The 17,846-nt window shown below is 32.5% G+C and overlaps 1 protein-coding gene across 3 annotated transcripts in view; it reads right to left on the reverse strand.

Annotated features, from left to right (window-relative positions):
• The window catches only part of LOC117176793 (putative fatty acyl-CoA reductase CG5065), a 66,914-nt gene extending 49,287 nt beyond the window's left edge, over positions 1-17,627 (reverse strand). Inside the window, exon 1 of one of the 3 annotated variants that reach the window (XM_033367097.1) lies at positions 17,537-17,627. The gene's annotated coding sequence lies outside the window, so the exon portion shown is untranslated. Of the gene's footprint in view, positions 1-14,266; positions 14,366-17,536 lie in introns of those variants that run through there. The other 2 variants (XM_033367098.1, XM_033367101.1) reach the window with 2 other exon arrangements.
• Between the last annotated feature and the right edge of the window lie 219 nt (positions 17,628-17,846).

A 17,846-nucleotide genomic window follows, 5' to 3' on the forward strand; every position in this document is an offset into this window, starting at 1 on the left:
CATTCGTTAAAAATTCTTCAATTATTATTATTACACCATTAAGCCATTTCCCTTTCGGGGTAGGCGTGACTCACTCGGCAGGGGAAAGGAGTAGTGTGTGGAAGGGATAGAGATTTTTCAGATTGATCCAGAATTCTCGTGCTATTTAAGTAAATAACACGTTCGTTCCGCAACACTGCTCCGACCCAGGTTGCTGATCAATCTCTCTAGCAATCACCCCAAGTGAAGAACCTCACGAAGTCGTTATGTAAGGTTCCCCACTTGGGTCCATTAAAAGCCAAGGTCTTTGTTTCAGGTGTCATTCACTCTATTGACACTCTTTTTATTAACTTTTTGCCGCCATACTTTCCTGGCCTGGCATACTTCTCTAGCTTCTTTTATGTCCATGCATTTTTTCATGCAGGCTCTCGTGTTTTTGTGACTTCTTATGTCTCATCTAACTAGGGTCTCATTCACACATTCTAACCATTCTTTCCGCGGTCTACCTCTGGGCACGCTGCCATTTACTTTACCTTGATACACTTGTTTCGTTAGTCGTTCATTTGGCATTCTCTCAACATGTCCGAACCATCTTAACCGATTTCTTTTCCATGTGTCTACTAGCGTCTCTTCGGCACCACATTCTTTTAGAATTATCTCATTACTTACTTTGTCCATTAGGGTTTTCCCGTTTATTATGCGCAATTACTTAAAATCCCTTAGATTCATTAAAAATATCTTAAACTCTTTTAAATAATTCAAAATATTTTGTAATTCGATGATGAACTTTAAAGATTTTGAAATCGAATAAATCCCGTTAAATCCCTTGAAAAGATTTTTTTTTAATTATTTAAAATGATGTGTAATATTTTAAATTCCTTTACAGGCTTTTGAAACTATATTAAATCGATTTAAATGCCACAAAATACCTTAAAATCACTTAAAATCGCTTGAACTCATAAAAAGTATTTTAAAGTCTTTAAAATCTTTTGAAAATTCTTGTACTTTTTGGAATTCTACTAAAATCTTTTTGAATTCTTAAAAATTACTTGAGATCTCTTGAAATATATTTATAAACTTTAATGTTTTTTAATTTAAAAGAATTTTTAATCCCGTTAAATTATTTTTAAATTCATTAAAATCATTTAAAACACTTGAACATATTTTGTAATTACACAATAATACATAAACTCTTTTGAAATTTCTTGACATTTTTTAAAATCATTTGCAATAATTTGGAATCTTTAAAAACTTCTAGAGCGCAAAGGGAATATTCGAGAAAACGTCGTCATTTTGAGCGCATTTACTACTTATGTGAATAAAAAAATGTTTTGCAGCTTTTTAGAATTTTATATTTTGTTGCTGATATTCTGAAAATAGAGATAACCTTCTACCAAATGAATGAATTTCCGGATTAGTAACATTATAAATTGAATGCTTTTTATATTTTCTGTAACATAGCCTCACTTTTTAAATTTCACCCCACGTGCCCCATGTGCATTAGTTATACAAAAATAATTCCAAACGAATATTAAGAAGACTAAAAAATATTTATCATTAAAATTCATTTGCGTGTTTTTTGCGTGTGTAATAGCACTAAATTTGAACATTGTTTGTCAAAGCATAATATTTCTCTTCAAAATGCAAACTCTTATCGATAAATTCAGGCAATACGAACAGAAAATGTAATGTAGTATATTGAAAATGAGATATAATGTATAATGATATATAATGAAGAATGTTGAAAAATTGAAGTTTTGTAAAATGCAAAGTTTAAAAAATATTAATTTAAAAACTTTTAAAATTTTACTAGTTATAGAAATAAAAAATTAAAGGGGCAATATCTGGGCCAGATCGGGTCCACATTTTGGATGCCCAGATCTGCGCCCGGTCGGGTAGGGCGTTTCATTTACGGTCTGGCGCTAGACAAATTACCCTATCGGGCCCACATTTTTCCCGATCGGGATCCGACCGGCGCCACACCAAAATTTCTGCACGGGGCATCGCTGATCGAATCCATTTGAAATCAGCAGGGACCTACACTTGAAATCGCAGAATTTCTCGTGAGTGAAATATGTTGTTTTTTAAAGGAAATTATACTTTTTTTTCATGTTTTCAAAATTTAAAAAAATTGGTTGAATTTGGGAAAGTTTAATTAGCAATTTAAAAATTATCAGTTTTTATATGATGTGAATTTAACACAAATAGTTGAAATTTTAAAGGCTTTGATCAGAAAAAATTTTTAATATCACAATTTTTGGTGGATATAAATGTAGTCAATTTAAAATGAAGTCGGAATTCTTTAAGTTTCAAGGTTCTGGAGTAACATTTAAAAAAAATGTTTAATGTTTCTCACTTAAAATTATGATTTAGTTTGAAAGTTTGTTTAGTATAATTCAATTCATTCATTGATTTTATAACAATTAGCCTAATTAGCTTGAAGTTCAAATTATAATTTCGTTCTGTAATAACAATTTTAAGTTCTAGAATTTCAGAAGCTTCAACTTTGAAAAATTTAATTTAGTTTAAATATTAAATTGTCAAATCTTGATCGCTTTGAATTTATGGTTGTTCAAATTCAAAAGTTTGAAATTTTTAATTATTTATTTTGAACGCTTTCAAGTACAAATAATTCTCAATGAACTAATCTTAAAATATTCGATTTTCAAGGTTTTGACATTGCCCTATTTTCTACATTTTTAATCTGCAATTATTCAATTCCGTGATTCTTCAATTCAACAGAAAATTGTTTGAAAGGAAAATCTATTTCTTCAGAATTTGCAATAACTAATTCGGAGATATTTTTTGTGGTACATAAAAAACTCAATGCAAAACATTTTTATCTTTCTTACGTTTTTCTTTTGACGTTTTTTTTTCGTGTGTTTGATATCTTTTTGGGGTGGTTTTGGATTTGGGTTCTTTATAACTATCTTTAAAATCTTAGCGCTGGTTTGCATTGTTCCTTTTGCTTATAGCCACCAAATTAGGGAAAACTTCTTTCCTCTTGAAGCCATTTCGATTTTATCACTTTAATATTTATTATTTAAAAAGAATTAATTTGTTGCTTTCACAAACTGTGGTGATGGAATTTTATAGAAAACAACAAAGTATATGTCACGAGGGCGCAGGCGTCGAAGCAACGCCGCCACATATTTTGTGCGTTAAAATTAAAGAGCGTTTAAAGGGAATTTAAAAATTCTACGGAGAATATGGAGCTTTAAAAGAGACATAATTGAAACTCAAGAATATAGAGACAATACCCTTAATGTAGGGGCTGAAGCTTATACAGAAGCAAAATAGAATGAAAATATCTTTAAGAGTGTCTACGTAGGAGCTAGTAGAATAAACCGCCGCAAAGTAGGGACAATAGTTCCACTTGGAGCGTCAAAGTAGGGCCTATATTTCGACTCGGTTATATGCTAAGGACTTTACTCACATGTATATTAAATTAAAATGAGATTTTTTTAACAGTGAACTGATCGGAAGATTTCAAAAATAAAATATTTTTTATTGATAATAAACCATATAGTACTGTTATATGCCATTTATTTTTAGGTTTTTAAACTTATATTTTGTTAATTTATCAAAATACTGTTTTTGATCATATTTAAAAATATTTATGATATTACATAATATCTCGAATATTTAGAATGTTCGGTCATTCTAATATACCTAATTAAGGAACCCTTAATGTTGTTATACAATATTACAAAAAAGCAACCTATGCACTGTACTCCTATTAAGGGGGGCGACCAATGTAACACCTCAAAAATAAGGGTATATTTTGGGATTTTTTTGGGGATGAAGAATATAATAAATCTTTCCCAAACTTTTATGGTTTATTAAGGCACTTTTGAACTGAGAAATAAATGTTTTTCAGCCATAAATATTCATAACATTTTTAATTATAATGGCAGATGATGAACATATTCAGCCGGGAGATGTGAAATTGTCCGCACTCTAGTTTTTCACAGATTCGTCTGAAACGAAAAAAGAAAAAAGACAATCATTTCAACTATGTGTGTATGCAAGGAGAACTTAATCGGTTAAATACTTTTTGAGTTATCTTGCCGGCAATGTTAAAAATATGAAACCGAGAAAAACGCGTTTAAAGACTTACATGTTGAAAAAAGAGAGCATCGACAGGCTAGCGCGGGGCTCGCCTTTTAGGGGTTAAAGAATGCACCTGTGAATCTGAAATTTTTACATAATTTTTTTGGGATTTGAAGCTTCCATTTAAGCAAAAAACTTTGGAGGACTCATTCAAATATTTTCGAGAAAATGACTGTAATATGACACGATACAAGCTGTGTCCAACAGAGTCAAATGATGACAGTAAAATTCATCAAATACGCCAGAAACTTGTTAGACCGTATAGCTCGGGGCTGTGTACGAACTTACAAACAGTCGACACAGGTAGAAAGCAGGTATACGAGCTGCGCTGTACCTACATATTGCGGGCGCCTGCACATAAGGAAAAGACAATTCGATGCAGTGCCGAAAAGCAATACGGCGCTAAAAAGGGATCGGCCCATGGAGGCGATGATGTCCCAAATGTGAGTGTGTGTACGCAGAGCCCGAAGTAACAAAACCCGGTCTTACAAGTTTCTGGTGAAGTTTGTTTAACATGTATAAATTACAGATCGTATCCATTTCAAGTCAGGCAGGTTCCATACACTTGAAGTCGTAGAATCTCTCGGGGACGAAATATGTCGACGATACACGCATAATTCTGGTTATTCCAACCATAATGTATAGCTGTAGTAGAACAAATATGTACCGCCGCGTCAAACAGAATTTGGTTGGGGTAAATCAACCATAAGCAGAATTTTCGGCTGTATCTGTTAAAGAGATCTAAGCATACCATTCAGATAGTCTAAACTCTAAAGCAGAGGTCGGCAAACTTTTTGCTTAATTTTCAGGTATGGTCTTTCTCCACCCGACTTAATTTTTTTTACTACTTTTCGGTCTATTCATGTACCGTAGTGTGAGTGAGCTTGCTTCAGCAAGGGTCTTTTGTCGATAGGCATGTCAAAGTAGGGAAATTTTAAAACTTTTAATTTTTCAACTAGCGATTTGAAAATAGCATTATCATCATCTACGAATTTTCCCGATTCGATGATATATTACTTCCCTAGAAAAGTTACAAATTTGATGGAGTTTAATATCAAGAAACATCAGCTTTACAGTCAATTTAATACTAAATACTTCTCAAATTTTCAACCTTTATAGACAAATTACATATATTTGGAATCGGAACAATACGTAGATTCCAAATATATTACTTTTAAGTGACTGTTTGCAAAATTACGCATTTTTTAATCTTTCATTTTTTTCCCATTTTCTAACGAAGGACTCCTGAGGAAAGGAGTGGTCTGGCCTAGCTCGCATGTACTGCCCTGAAAGTAGGTCGTAAGCCAGCCAGGGCAGGGTACCCTGCCCTGGGCAACAGCGTGCCGACCACTGGTCTAAAGCAGTGGTTGGCAAACTTTTTGCTCAGTTTTCAGGTAAGGTCAGGCCAGCCCCGACTTAATTTTTTCTACTACTTTTCGGCATATTCATGGGCATCATTGTGAGTGAGCTTACTCCAGGAGGGGTCTTTTGTCTATGGGCATGTCAAAGTAAGGAACTTTAAAAACTTTTGATTTTTCAGGTAGCGATTTGAAAATAGCATAATCAGCATCTACGAAATTTTTCGATTCCAGTGATATATTACTTGCCTAAAAAAGGTGAATATTTGACGGAGTTTAATATCAAGAAAGTTCAGCTTAATATTCAAGTTAATACTAAATACTTCTCAAATTTTCAACCTTTATAGACAAATTACATGTCTTTTTTGGAATCCGAAAAATACGTAGATTCCAAATAAATTACTTTCAAATCACTGATTGCAAAATTAAGAATTTTTTAATCTCAAATTTCTTCTCATTTTCCGACAAAGGACCCCTAAAGCAGTGGTCGGCAAACTTTTTGCTTAATTTTCAGATATGGTCAGGCTCCACCCGACTTAATTTTTTCTACTACTTTTCGTTCTATTCATGTACCTTAGTGTGAGTGAGCTTACTCCAGCAAGGGTCTTTTGTCCACAGGAATGTTAAAGTAAGGAAATTTTTAAACTTTTAATTTTTCAACTAGCGATTTGAAAATAGTATTATCAGCATCTACGAATTTTTCTGATTACAATGATATATTAAATGCCTAGAAAAGTTAAAAATTTGAAGGAGTTTATAATCAAGAAACATCAGATTGACAGTCAATTTAATACTAAATACTTCTCAAATTTTCAACCTTTATAGACAAATTACATGTCTTTGGAATCGGAACAATACGTAGATGCCAAATATATTAATTTTAAGTCACTGATCGCAAAATTACGAATTTTTTAATTTCACATTTTTTCCCATTTTATAACAAAGGACCCCTGAAGAAAGGGATGATCTGGCCAAGCACGCAGGTACTGCCCCGAGAGTAGGTCACAGGGCAGCCAGGGCAGGCTACCCTGCCCAGGGCAAGAGCGTGCCGACCACTGCCCTAAAGTAAAGGATGGTCTGCTCAAGCTCGCAGGTACCTGGCCAGAAAGTAGGTCGTTGGTCAGTCTGGTGAGGGTAGCCTGACTTTGTCAGGAGCATGCCGACCACTGGTCTAAAGCTATGCATGCCTGATATACAATGCTAATTAGGGTGCATCCTTTATACTGTAGTGCAGTTAAACGTTATTTAAAAATTCGATTTTTTGGTACTTTCGTTATTATTAATAATATAAAACTATAATTTCGTTGAAAAATATTTTTCAAGGATATAATGGTAATTTAAAAAAATTAAATTATATATTGTTTTAAAGAAATTTGCAATTGTAACCATAATAAGATATGTGCTAAAATAGTTTAACAGAATTAAACAAATATATAAATGACCATTTTCTTCTGTTAGACTATTTAAGCATATCTTTATTATTAGGATTAAAAATTTAATTTATTTTATTTATTAATTATAATATTATATATCAGCAAAAATAGTTTCCAATGAAATTATTGTCTCATAATATTAATAATAACGAAATTACCTAAAAATCCTCACCTATTTTATACACAAAATTCAAATATTATTCTGAAGATACAAAAATGAAAGGCGAACAAATGTTAAATGCAAAATTTATTTAGCAATTGTTATAGAATAACACAATCATGGACGCGAAAACTAGTACTTTTCACAAGTCTTTAAAAATACCCATTATACATGCACAGTGAAATAAGTCTTCAGATTAACATTGGAAGAAGCGCATCAATTGTGCAATACAATTATTTACAACTCTCTTCGGATATTACACGTTGGTAAGTGAGGATAAGCGAATGATGGATGCTAGTATTTTTTAAGCTCTCTAAAAAATAATCATTTCAATGACTTAAACTTTAAAACTAACGTTCTAATCAACTTTTGAATCATAAAATATAATTTTTGTAATTTTCTTTCAATCTGACCTATTAAAAATCTGCTTCAGTGAAGCAGATGAGTAGCTCGCATTTCATGTTTTCAGATTTAGATAGATCATACTCGGAAAGAAATAATTCGACGATACACGCATAATTCTGGTTATTCCAACCATAATGTATTATTCGCTAAGATACAGCGATACGGTTTGCGTATTTTACCCATACTATAATTATTGACGTAATATTACTGCTTCAGTCATATGTTCTAATAGATATTTCTAAACATAAGATGGCTGCGTCAGACAGAATTTGGTTGGGGTACATCAAACATACGCATGGCTCTCAGCTGCACCTCCCATAATTTCGTTGAAAATTATTTCTTAAAGATACACGGAAAAAATATAAATCATCTTAGTTTTACATTGCGTTGAACTATTCAACGAAATGTGTTACAAAGTTCTATAAAATTTAAATGCCGAGGTGAGGTAACTTCGAAGAAGTTTTGAAACCAATTTTTGGCCAAAAAATTAATCTTTTGCATTATTACTTTATACTTTAATATTCGTTCACATGTTCGAGTACACAATTATTTTGTATTACATAATCACTACACTATTTATAATCGCGCGCTATGAAAATTTTTATTTGTATAGAATTTACTAAATCCTTTGTCTCTATATTGTCGAAGATATTACAATTAGTAGAGAGGCATTTTTAAGTATGAAAGTGGTCATCAAATTCAATCAAATCGAGAAATTCCAAATTTTATGAAAAACCCATTATCCTGTCCACAAAAATGGTTTTACGTGCATAAAGCTCACAGGGGAACTTTCTTATAAAAGAGGAAATTCAGAAAAAAGTGGCATAAAATATACAAGTGGATTTTTTGTGATAATCGAATTTTCATATTTTCAAACAAATCTTTGCTTTTTTTATAATTTTCCAATTTTTACCAATTTTTCGATGGAATTTGAAAGAAAACGGAAATGAGCACCATAATCGGAAAAGAAAAGTTCAAAATCTGGATTACATCAAATACTTTTTAATTTTAAAGAAAGAATTTTTTTATAGACGTCATAATTAAAAAAATCATCATTTTATTCAACATTTGTTCTTCTGATTAAAACAAAAAAAAGTTTCGACTTATTTTCTCAAAAAACACAACATATTTTGTCACTCAAAGATTCTGCTAATGGAAGTGCAGAACCTGCTTGATTTGAAATGTATTCTATCAGAGAAATAAATTGTATTTAATGATAACTAAATGGAAAGACCGTAAAGCCTAAAAAAATAAACTCAATATTTACATTGACTAAAAGTTATTAGGTTTGAAAGGTACCTAAATATTCTTACATTTGTTAACATTTCAGAAGGTTAAAGAGCGAGTGTGTCATTTTCTTTATCTAGAAGGGAGGAATTTCATTTTTGCACTTGTTTGTAAAAATAGCTATAGGTTCAGCCTGATTCAAGAATAACTCTTTTAAAAATTTTGGAGTAAGGTATTCAAAAGCCTCTTCATTGATCTCATGTGCTATAAAATATTACGACAATAATAATATAAAAATTTGTTTACGCGTTTTAATGTTGCGAACTTACTATACACGTAAGGTTATGTTCGATAATTGCATTCAATAACGGATATTTTTGACACATAATGGTTAATACTTACCATAAAACTGTGATATACATTTAGCTAGATTCCATTCTAGAAATTTATTTCCTACGTAGTCATCCATAATTACGAGTAAGATACACAAAACTAACAAAAATCAAAAGTCTGAATGCGGCGACTGATGCCTCGGCTGATCAATCGCGCGCACAGTACAATACATCAATTGGTATCGATGAATCAAGCAAACAGCCGGATGCCCAATGCAACACGTAAACGCAGTGTTCTTTCAAATAGATGTTGATAAAAGTATACGTTCAATACAGCAATGAAACCGAGGCATCGAATTTTTGTACCTGCATTATAATATTTGGATCTTTTAATCATATGGGTTATACGAAGAATAGGCTATTTTTTCGTTACCGTTAAGAATTGGGCTTACTTCATTTTGTATGAAATTAGGAAAGAGGTAGAAGTTTTAAAATAAATAAATATCTTTTAAAATTTCTTATTTTGAAAGTTATAGGAGCCTAAATTACATTACAAACTGTAATGTAAAATAGTGGAGTTTTAAATTCGTAGAAAATGTTTCGAAAAATAATAGGTTCTTTACTCCTTCTGAAAACTTAGCTAAATGAAGTTAGCCTAATTCTTAACGGTAACGAAAATATAGCATATTTTTCGTAGAACCCACCGATATTACACTTTTCTCAACTATCATTTCAGTCAAACAAACTTTCCTTGTCATATTAGCCTTAGTGATTTTCGTATACGTAGGTAATAATTCTTAAATTCGTATGGCTGAAATAGCACATTTTTTCTAATTCAGTTATAAATTCTAAAACATACTCGGATTGCCATTAGCCACAAACTATTTCTTTCAGTGTTATAGCCTTCTTTCGAAATCCACGGGAAAATCAAAAAAATGTTTAAGATTAACAAAATGGCGGCGGTTTTTCTGAAAATATTAAAAGTCGATTTTCTCAAAAAACTCACACTTATATTTTTTGCGAATTTTTTGTTGAATTTGTAATATCATGAATGAAATATCTTGCGAGTTTTATGCTGGCTCAATAACTTTTGTGGACAGGAGACTTTGTTTCATAAAATCGAATTCTCGCATTTTTCTTATAAACAACAATAGATAAGAAAAAATATTTTAAAAATATTTTGCATAGTTAAGAGAGTTCTACAAAAAGTTCTTTCACTTCATTTATGGTATCTTGCACCATTTCCGAGAAAAATACGAAAATTCAATTTTCATAAGCAAAAAATTCTCTTGCTCTCAAAAATACTTTATCCCACAAAAAACTTATAAAATATTTTATTTATAGAAACAAAAATTTCTAAAAAAATATTTCTCAAAGTAGAAAAGGTTCCCTCTTTCGCAGAAATTTACAATATCCTTAAAGTCCTTTAAACTATTTTTAAAAATTGACATATAAATGAACAATTGAAATTCTAAAATGTCTTTATCGGGGGAATTTTAAAATATTTTGCTACTGATCACAATTCAAAACATTCACACTTTGAAGCCATCACCGATGCTGAAACTTTCGTGACGGAAGTGCAAAATTACGTTCCTGCTGTTAAACTAATTTTATTTTCTACACAAGATTTTACAAACTTTCGACGATTGAAAACGCAAGAGTAAAAGAAGTCGATCCCCGGATTAAAACAGTGTCACATGTGGAAGATGTAGATTGATAAAGGTGATATCAGAACTGCTTACATGGCCAAAACTGTTAAACACGATTGGGCTCTTAAATTATCTACAACAGACAATAATTCATCTTCGGATCCTGAAGACTGTAATGAAGAATCTGAATAAATGGATAATAAAAATCTGTAAATGTGGGCCCAGGTATTATTTATTTTTTAAACTGAGATTCGAACGCAGTTTTTGTACATTATTTAAAAATATCTGGATAAATGTAAAATATTTTTAAATATATTGATTAAAAAACTTTTTAATCAAACAATTTCTTGCCTTGGCATTATTTTTGTAACTTAAATTGCTTCGGCTAAAAATGTGAAAATTCGATTTTGTAAAAAATAATTTTCTAACGATAAAAATTGTTTAGCCCACGTAAAACTCACAGGAAGTTTTCCTCATACGAACATACATTTTTTTAAATATAGAACAAAAATGGTGGGTATTTCCATAAGTCAAGAATGAAGAGAATTTTTTTGTTCATGAAAATTGCATTTTTGTGGTTTTCTTGTGGCTTTTTGAGAAATTCGACGGATTCTCGGATCGATAGCTCGATATGCATCACTACGTGATTAGAATGTCTTTGTGAAAGCCGAAGGAATTTTAAGAAAAGAAAATTAACAATCAACAAATTACAGTTGTCGATGGTTTGACCTTTAATTTTAGAAGTTCTATGCACAATTGCAAAGTCTCGGTTTTATAAATAAGGTCACGAAAAGAAGGAAAATCGTTACTAGACTCGAAAGAGAGACAATAATTGTCCGCGAATATCTGTTGCGTGTGACTATACATTATTCATGACGATAACTACACTGCAACTCTAGTATTTTTATGTTCTTAGCCTCATTTTAAAGCTCTAGGATTTCAAAGTTTATTTGATTTGTTTCTACGTTTGTGGCCATAACTTACCTTGAATATGTCCCCATTTAAAGTCAAAAACAAATAGTAATCCTCCCTTAAAAGTATTTTTTTTTAAGTTCACGATACTGATTTAAGGATTAGGGATGATGTTGTGAAATGTAAAATGGTATAAACTTCATTAGTATTTAGAAACCAAGGTGATACTAGGCAGTCTGATAAGTTCCTGAAAAATGAAACACGGAGACGTTTTTTTGGCCAAAGTCGGATTTATTTTTCAACATACTCTCCTTTTAGGTCGATACAGTGAGTCCAACGATTTTCTAACTTTTTGATACCGTCCGAAAAGTACTCGATCGGAAGGTCTCTAAAATACGCCTCAGTTTCAGCTATGAGCTCCTCATTTGAGTAAAAACGCTTACCGGTGAGCCATCTCTTCAGGTTAGGGAACAAGTAATAGTCGCTGGGGGCTAGGTCTGGTGAATACGGTTTTTCGGCGATTTCGATTTTCAATCGGTCCAATAATGATGAATAGTATGCTCCGGTTATGGTTTTACGTTTTTCATGATAGTCCACGAATATTATGCCATGTGCATCCCAAAATACGGAGGCTATAACCTTTCCGACCCATTGTTGCGTTTTTGGACGCTTCGGAGCACTTTGGCCTGGTGGAACGCACTGTTTTGCCTGTTGCGTTGACTCAGGAGTGTAGTAGTGGATCCAGGTTTCATCCATGGTTATGAATCGGCTCAAACACTCGGTCGGCTTACGCGAAAATAATGCCAAATTCTGCTGGGAAGTTGTCACACGAATTAGTTTTTGGTCCACTGTGAGCAAACGCGGCACCCATCGCGCGCAGAGCTTCTTCATGCCCAAAACTGAATGCACGATATTGCCCACATGTTCCAATGATATGCCTACAGCATTAGCTACCTCTCTCAATTTCACTTTGGGATCATTCAACATCATATCATGGATTTTTTCGACCTGTTCTGGTGTAGTGACCTCTTTTGGGCGCCCAGATTGTTCAGAATCAATTGTGCTCGTACGGACACAACGAAACTCGGTAAACCACTTATGAATCGTTCCAATCGACGGTGCAGAGTCCGGGCAATACTTATCCAGCTTGGCCTTGGTCTCGGATACCGTTTTCTTGCGAAGATAGTAGTGTTTGATCAAAACTCGAAACTCAGATTTTTCCATATTAAAAAAAAAACTCGCAGGTTAGTCGTTTCTCAGTGCTGTAACTTGTAAATGCGTAAACATAAATGGCTGAAGTTTTGACAGGCGTCATTTGAAGGATCAAGCTCGACGAAAATGGTTCACATTAGTGAATACTAATGCCATCTCTTAGAATTTTCAGGTTCTTATCAGACTGCCTAGTATAACATGTATTGCCGCACAGGTTATCAAGTCTTTATAAAAGTTTCAGAAAATATATAGTGGAGCCGATGCAAAACGAAAAAAAGCATTGTTGATAATATTATTATTATTAACATTTAATGAATTACACAACTATATACGCGACCACTTATTGTTGCTTACATATATGATTACACGCTTGAACATTTTTCACAATTTTAATCGCTGAGGATTCGAACCTGGCCTACCTACATAAGACTGCGTGACCACAAACCTATCTCGCGGTGCACAGTGGACTACTCTAGAGAGATACATATTTCTTTGATTCTAAAACGAAAATTTTCTGAATACAGAAATTCTATAGAAAAAGTAAAAACAATATTTTGACCTTGAAAATATGTGTTGAAGTAGGCATTATTGGCCAAAAAAATTGTTATTGAATACCACGGCTTTTCGGCTGTAAAATTAAAAATGGCGGATAAAATACGCCGGTTTAAAACTTTTAAAAACACTTTTGATATATTTTGTCAGAAAATTGCACATGATTTTTACTTTGAATTTGAAATCGACAACCCGAGAAACCCCCGAGTGGCTATTCTTAGTTAAATTGTTTTGTTTTTTTACTATTTTTGTCCACAATATTGGATTCGCTATTCTTGATTTTGAAATGTTGACTTTAGATTTGAAATCAGCGATCTGAATATCTTCTGAGTAGCAATTTTGGCTCAAATCGGTTTTGTTTGACAATTTTTGTCCGCGAGTTCCGGTTCGCCATTCTTAACTTTGAAATTTGGACTCAGTATTTGAAATCAGTGACCCGAGAAACCTCCGGGTAGCCATTTTTTGTTAAATCAGTTTTGTTTTTATATTTTTGACCCCATAGTGGATCCGCCGATTTGAATCTTTGGCTGTTAATTTGATATCAAAGACTCAAAAAAAACTCCGCAACAATTTTTAGTCAAATCGGTTTCGCTTTACAAAAATAGTTTGCCATATTTAATCCGCTATTTTGTATTTTGACCCACATGATTTAAGTGATAAATTAGGATTGGCATGCAGAAATCTGTACACTGCAGTGTCACGCTTATAGAAAGCGTTTCGGGGGTACCCTTTATCTCCTTCGTACAATCTCGGGACTCGTCAAACCATAAACAATCAGGGCTGTATGAATCATTTCAGTTGGAGTTTCGTCTTAAAAAATATTCTTTTTTTGTGTTTTTGCCATTTTGGTTTTATAATGTCATAATGAACGTGAAAATGTTTGTGCTCGATAATCGAACTTTATAAAATTTTTAATTTTTAAGTATGTACTTACAATATATCAGGGTGGCCATGTTAATCAAAGGAAAAAAATTCCGGTTATTTCCCATGTTTTTCTCGGTTCGGAAGCATTTTTCACGGTCAGTAAAATAAAAAAATGCAAACTCTAAGGCTAAGTATTTTTTCATTTGAAGTAGTAAAAAACAAATTAAAAATTACGGCACTTAAATTGGAACTCTTAAAATTTAAACTTTTTAAATTGACGTTTTAAAATTTTTAAATAAAAAAACTTTGTATTGGAATCCTCAAAAATTTTCACGTACAAAATGGAAAGTAGTAACACTTTCCAAAGAAACAAGTTTAAATGAAATGCAGATAAACTGCAAATTTATCATTTAAAAATGTTATAAATTATATAGTTCAAAGATTCAGATTCAATTCCAAAAATATAAATCCACATTATCATTTTCAATTCTTGAAGTTAAGGAATCAGTCAATGAACTTTAAATTTTTTTATTTCCAGAAATTTTAAGCGGGTAAAATTGAAACTTGAAAAATTGAACTTTTCTTTAACTGAACAGTTCGTAAATTAGAAATTATATTATTTTCATTTCAAATAGTTAAGACAACCTTGAAAAGCTTTAATATTTAATTTCCAAATATTGAGAAATCTAGAAGTTGTTTTAAATTTTTTCAAATTTAAAATTATTTTTGAAGTTTTTCCAGACCTTCTAAATATTTTAATAAGTAATAAGTGGTGAAAGATAAATGTTTTTTATCAAGATTTCCCTACTTTAAACGCTTTTAATTTTTAATTCTTCAAGTCTTCAAGTTTGCATTTTGAAATTCTTTGAATTAAAAATGTCGGCTTAAAAATAAAAATCTAAAATGGAAAGTTTTTAAATTAAAAGATTTTCGAATTGCGAATTGTAATGTGAATAGTATCATAATTACAAAAGATAAAAATTCAACTCATTATTTTAAAAGCTGTTAAAATCAAACTTGGACTGATTTTTCTTCTAAAGATTTGTAAATTTCCCAGTCAAAAAGCAAATTCTGCAAAATAGATTGTTTTGAGGCTCCTTATTTCACTTCGTCTAAAAGCATATATGTCTCTTCGAAAGATAAACGCTTCCTCTTGTTTTCCTTCGACATTTTCGTAATGCCTGGTTACACCCAGTTACACAACGAATAACCAAAACACTGAGTGACTGAAAGCGAACTGAAGCGAATGTTCTCCGAAATTTTCGCCACTGGCTGAAAATGACTGAGGAAGACGACACGATCAACCGCCGAGGATACTGCCGATTTTTTCATACACTCCTGCGTTGTTGTGGAGTTCCTCCACTCACATAGCAGCGTTACTCACTCGTCCCCTTGGATGACCTTGTCCTCTATAACCGGAACTTTTCTTGCGGGACTGCAGTATACTTTATGGTACGATGAGTGCAGTGACCCCAACTTTATCATGTAGAGATACTGCACTTGCGCAAACTGGCCTGATAAAAAGAGTGTGTGAATCGTCCTTCGTCTCCGGACTTATGATGACTAGTGTGGTCAGGGCTGAAGTGGGCTTACAAGGAACCGGGAAAATGTCCGGTTAGCCCTCGGCAATCATGCAACAAATGATGCAATTTCGGGGTATTTTTTCTCAAAGACCAGGGGAGCCCTTTCACCTTCAGTGCCCTCCCGGTACGTGATAAAAAATAGTTTGTGACACTTATACATGTATAAAGGCACTTTGTTTCTTATGAATTACAGTACTCAGCCGAAAAAGTGCCACTTTGGGTCCTTGTATCAAAAATAACTATTTTCTTTCATATTCTGATATAATTTCTCGCCCTGTTTCAAAATTCGTTGGAACATGTGAAAAAAGCTCATAAATGAAAAAATTGCGGCGGTTTTTCTGAAAACATTTCAAAGAAATTTACTCAAAAATCGCACCGTTTTTTCCTCTTGATTTTTTTCTAGTTTTGACTTATTTAAACCTGTAAAAAATATATTTTGTAATAGTCCGCTGTGTCCGAGCCTTGGAGAAAAGAAAGATTTCGTGTTTGAAAAACTGTGGATTTATGTTCTTAATCGTTGTTTATGGTGGCATAAAACTATATTATTGAAAAAATTTAAAGTATTACATAAATATTTCCGCAAAAATCTAAAAAATAATGCGATATAGAAAAAAATGTCAAGAGACATTGGTCCATAACCTTTTCAGAGAAACAGTTTTATTCCTTTCATTTTTTTCGTATGCTGTGACGTTTTGACAAAAAAACAAAGAATCTAGAGAAAGGAGAAGAAAGCGGTGGAATTTTGAATAAATTGACTTTGTATATTTTCAGAAAAATCGCAGCTATTTTGTTCCTTTTTAACCTTTTTAACGAATTGCGAAAAAGGACCCGAAATTTGGTCCATTTTTTGATAATCCGCGTTTTCAATTTTTTAAATTGAAATACGCCTAACTTTGTGAAAAAAGTTTCATCACTTAATTATGTGTGTTGAATATATAAACTGCCTGCGCTATTTGAATTTAATTCGGTAAACAGAACTAATTTACAATTTACAACTTACAAAATCTACGATTTTGAAACAGAATTAAAAAAAATTCACTGTGTAGCTTGGCGTGTCCGGCGAATTTCAACCGATTTTTTATTTAAAGATTCCACAATAATTATTGAACTTTTTTCGGACGCGCTTAAAAAACTACGGAACTTTTTTTATAATTAGGCCTGAATAATTCTAAATTCTATCCTGAATGTTTCGGAAGTTATATAAAACTCTGTTTAATGCAAACTCGGATTTTTGTTGAAGCAGTGAAAAAAAAGTTACACTCGTTTTCATGTTATGGCTTAGCGAATGAAACAATCGGTAAAAACAAACAAATATTTCAGTGTATCATAGAAAATTTGGGGGTATTACTTTTATCTTGATGTTGGATCAAATTGATTAACAGCACGGCGATGCTCATATTTTGATTAAACTGATCCAAATTAAGTATCAAAATTTGTTGACACTTATACCTAACCATTGAATTTGTGTTTGGTGAGATCTTTAAAAGGAAAACACGACTGTCGGTTGCTAAAATCATTTAATTAGGCTTTTACATTTTTTTAATTCTGGAAATTAGATTATTTTGATATTAAATGGAGTGTTGAATTGAGCTGCATCGCTTTTGATACCTCAGAGTTTACTGTGGTCCGATACAAAAGAAGTTTAGTGGACTTTGCGAAGGAGTTGCAAGTGAGTGAATGAGAGTGTATTTTCTTATACATGACCCGGAAGCACTTTCTTTAGATACATTCACGCAATCCACTCGTACAAAACTTACCTCGTTACTTGCAGAATCCACTAGTTTTCGCGAAAGGAGAGAGCTAATTGCAAACCTGCCATACTCGCTGGTCTTCATGCAACTGAAATGCTACAAGCTTTCACACCCCTCTAAATAACTTCTGCAATATAATCGTCCCCTACTACATTATGTTATGTTCCATTCGTGCCCCCGATACTTATGAAAAATCCTATATGATCCCTGTTTTAAGTGATGCAGGACAATGTAAGAACTGCTTGATCAGTTTGAAATAATGGAAAAACTCTACAAAATACAAGTTGAGTACAACTCAATGAATTTGCGGAATCAA

This window comes from Belonocnema kinseyi, chromosome 7 (genome assembly GCF_010883055.1).
Source record: "Belonocnema kinseyi isolate 2016_QV_RU_SX_M_011 chromosome 7, B_treatae_v1, whole genome shotgun sequence".
NCBI classification, from domain to species: Eukaryota; Metazoa; Arthropoda; class Insecta; order Hymenoptera; family Cynipidae; genus Belonocnema; species Belonocnema kinseyi.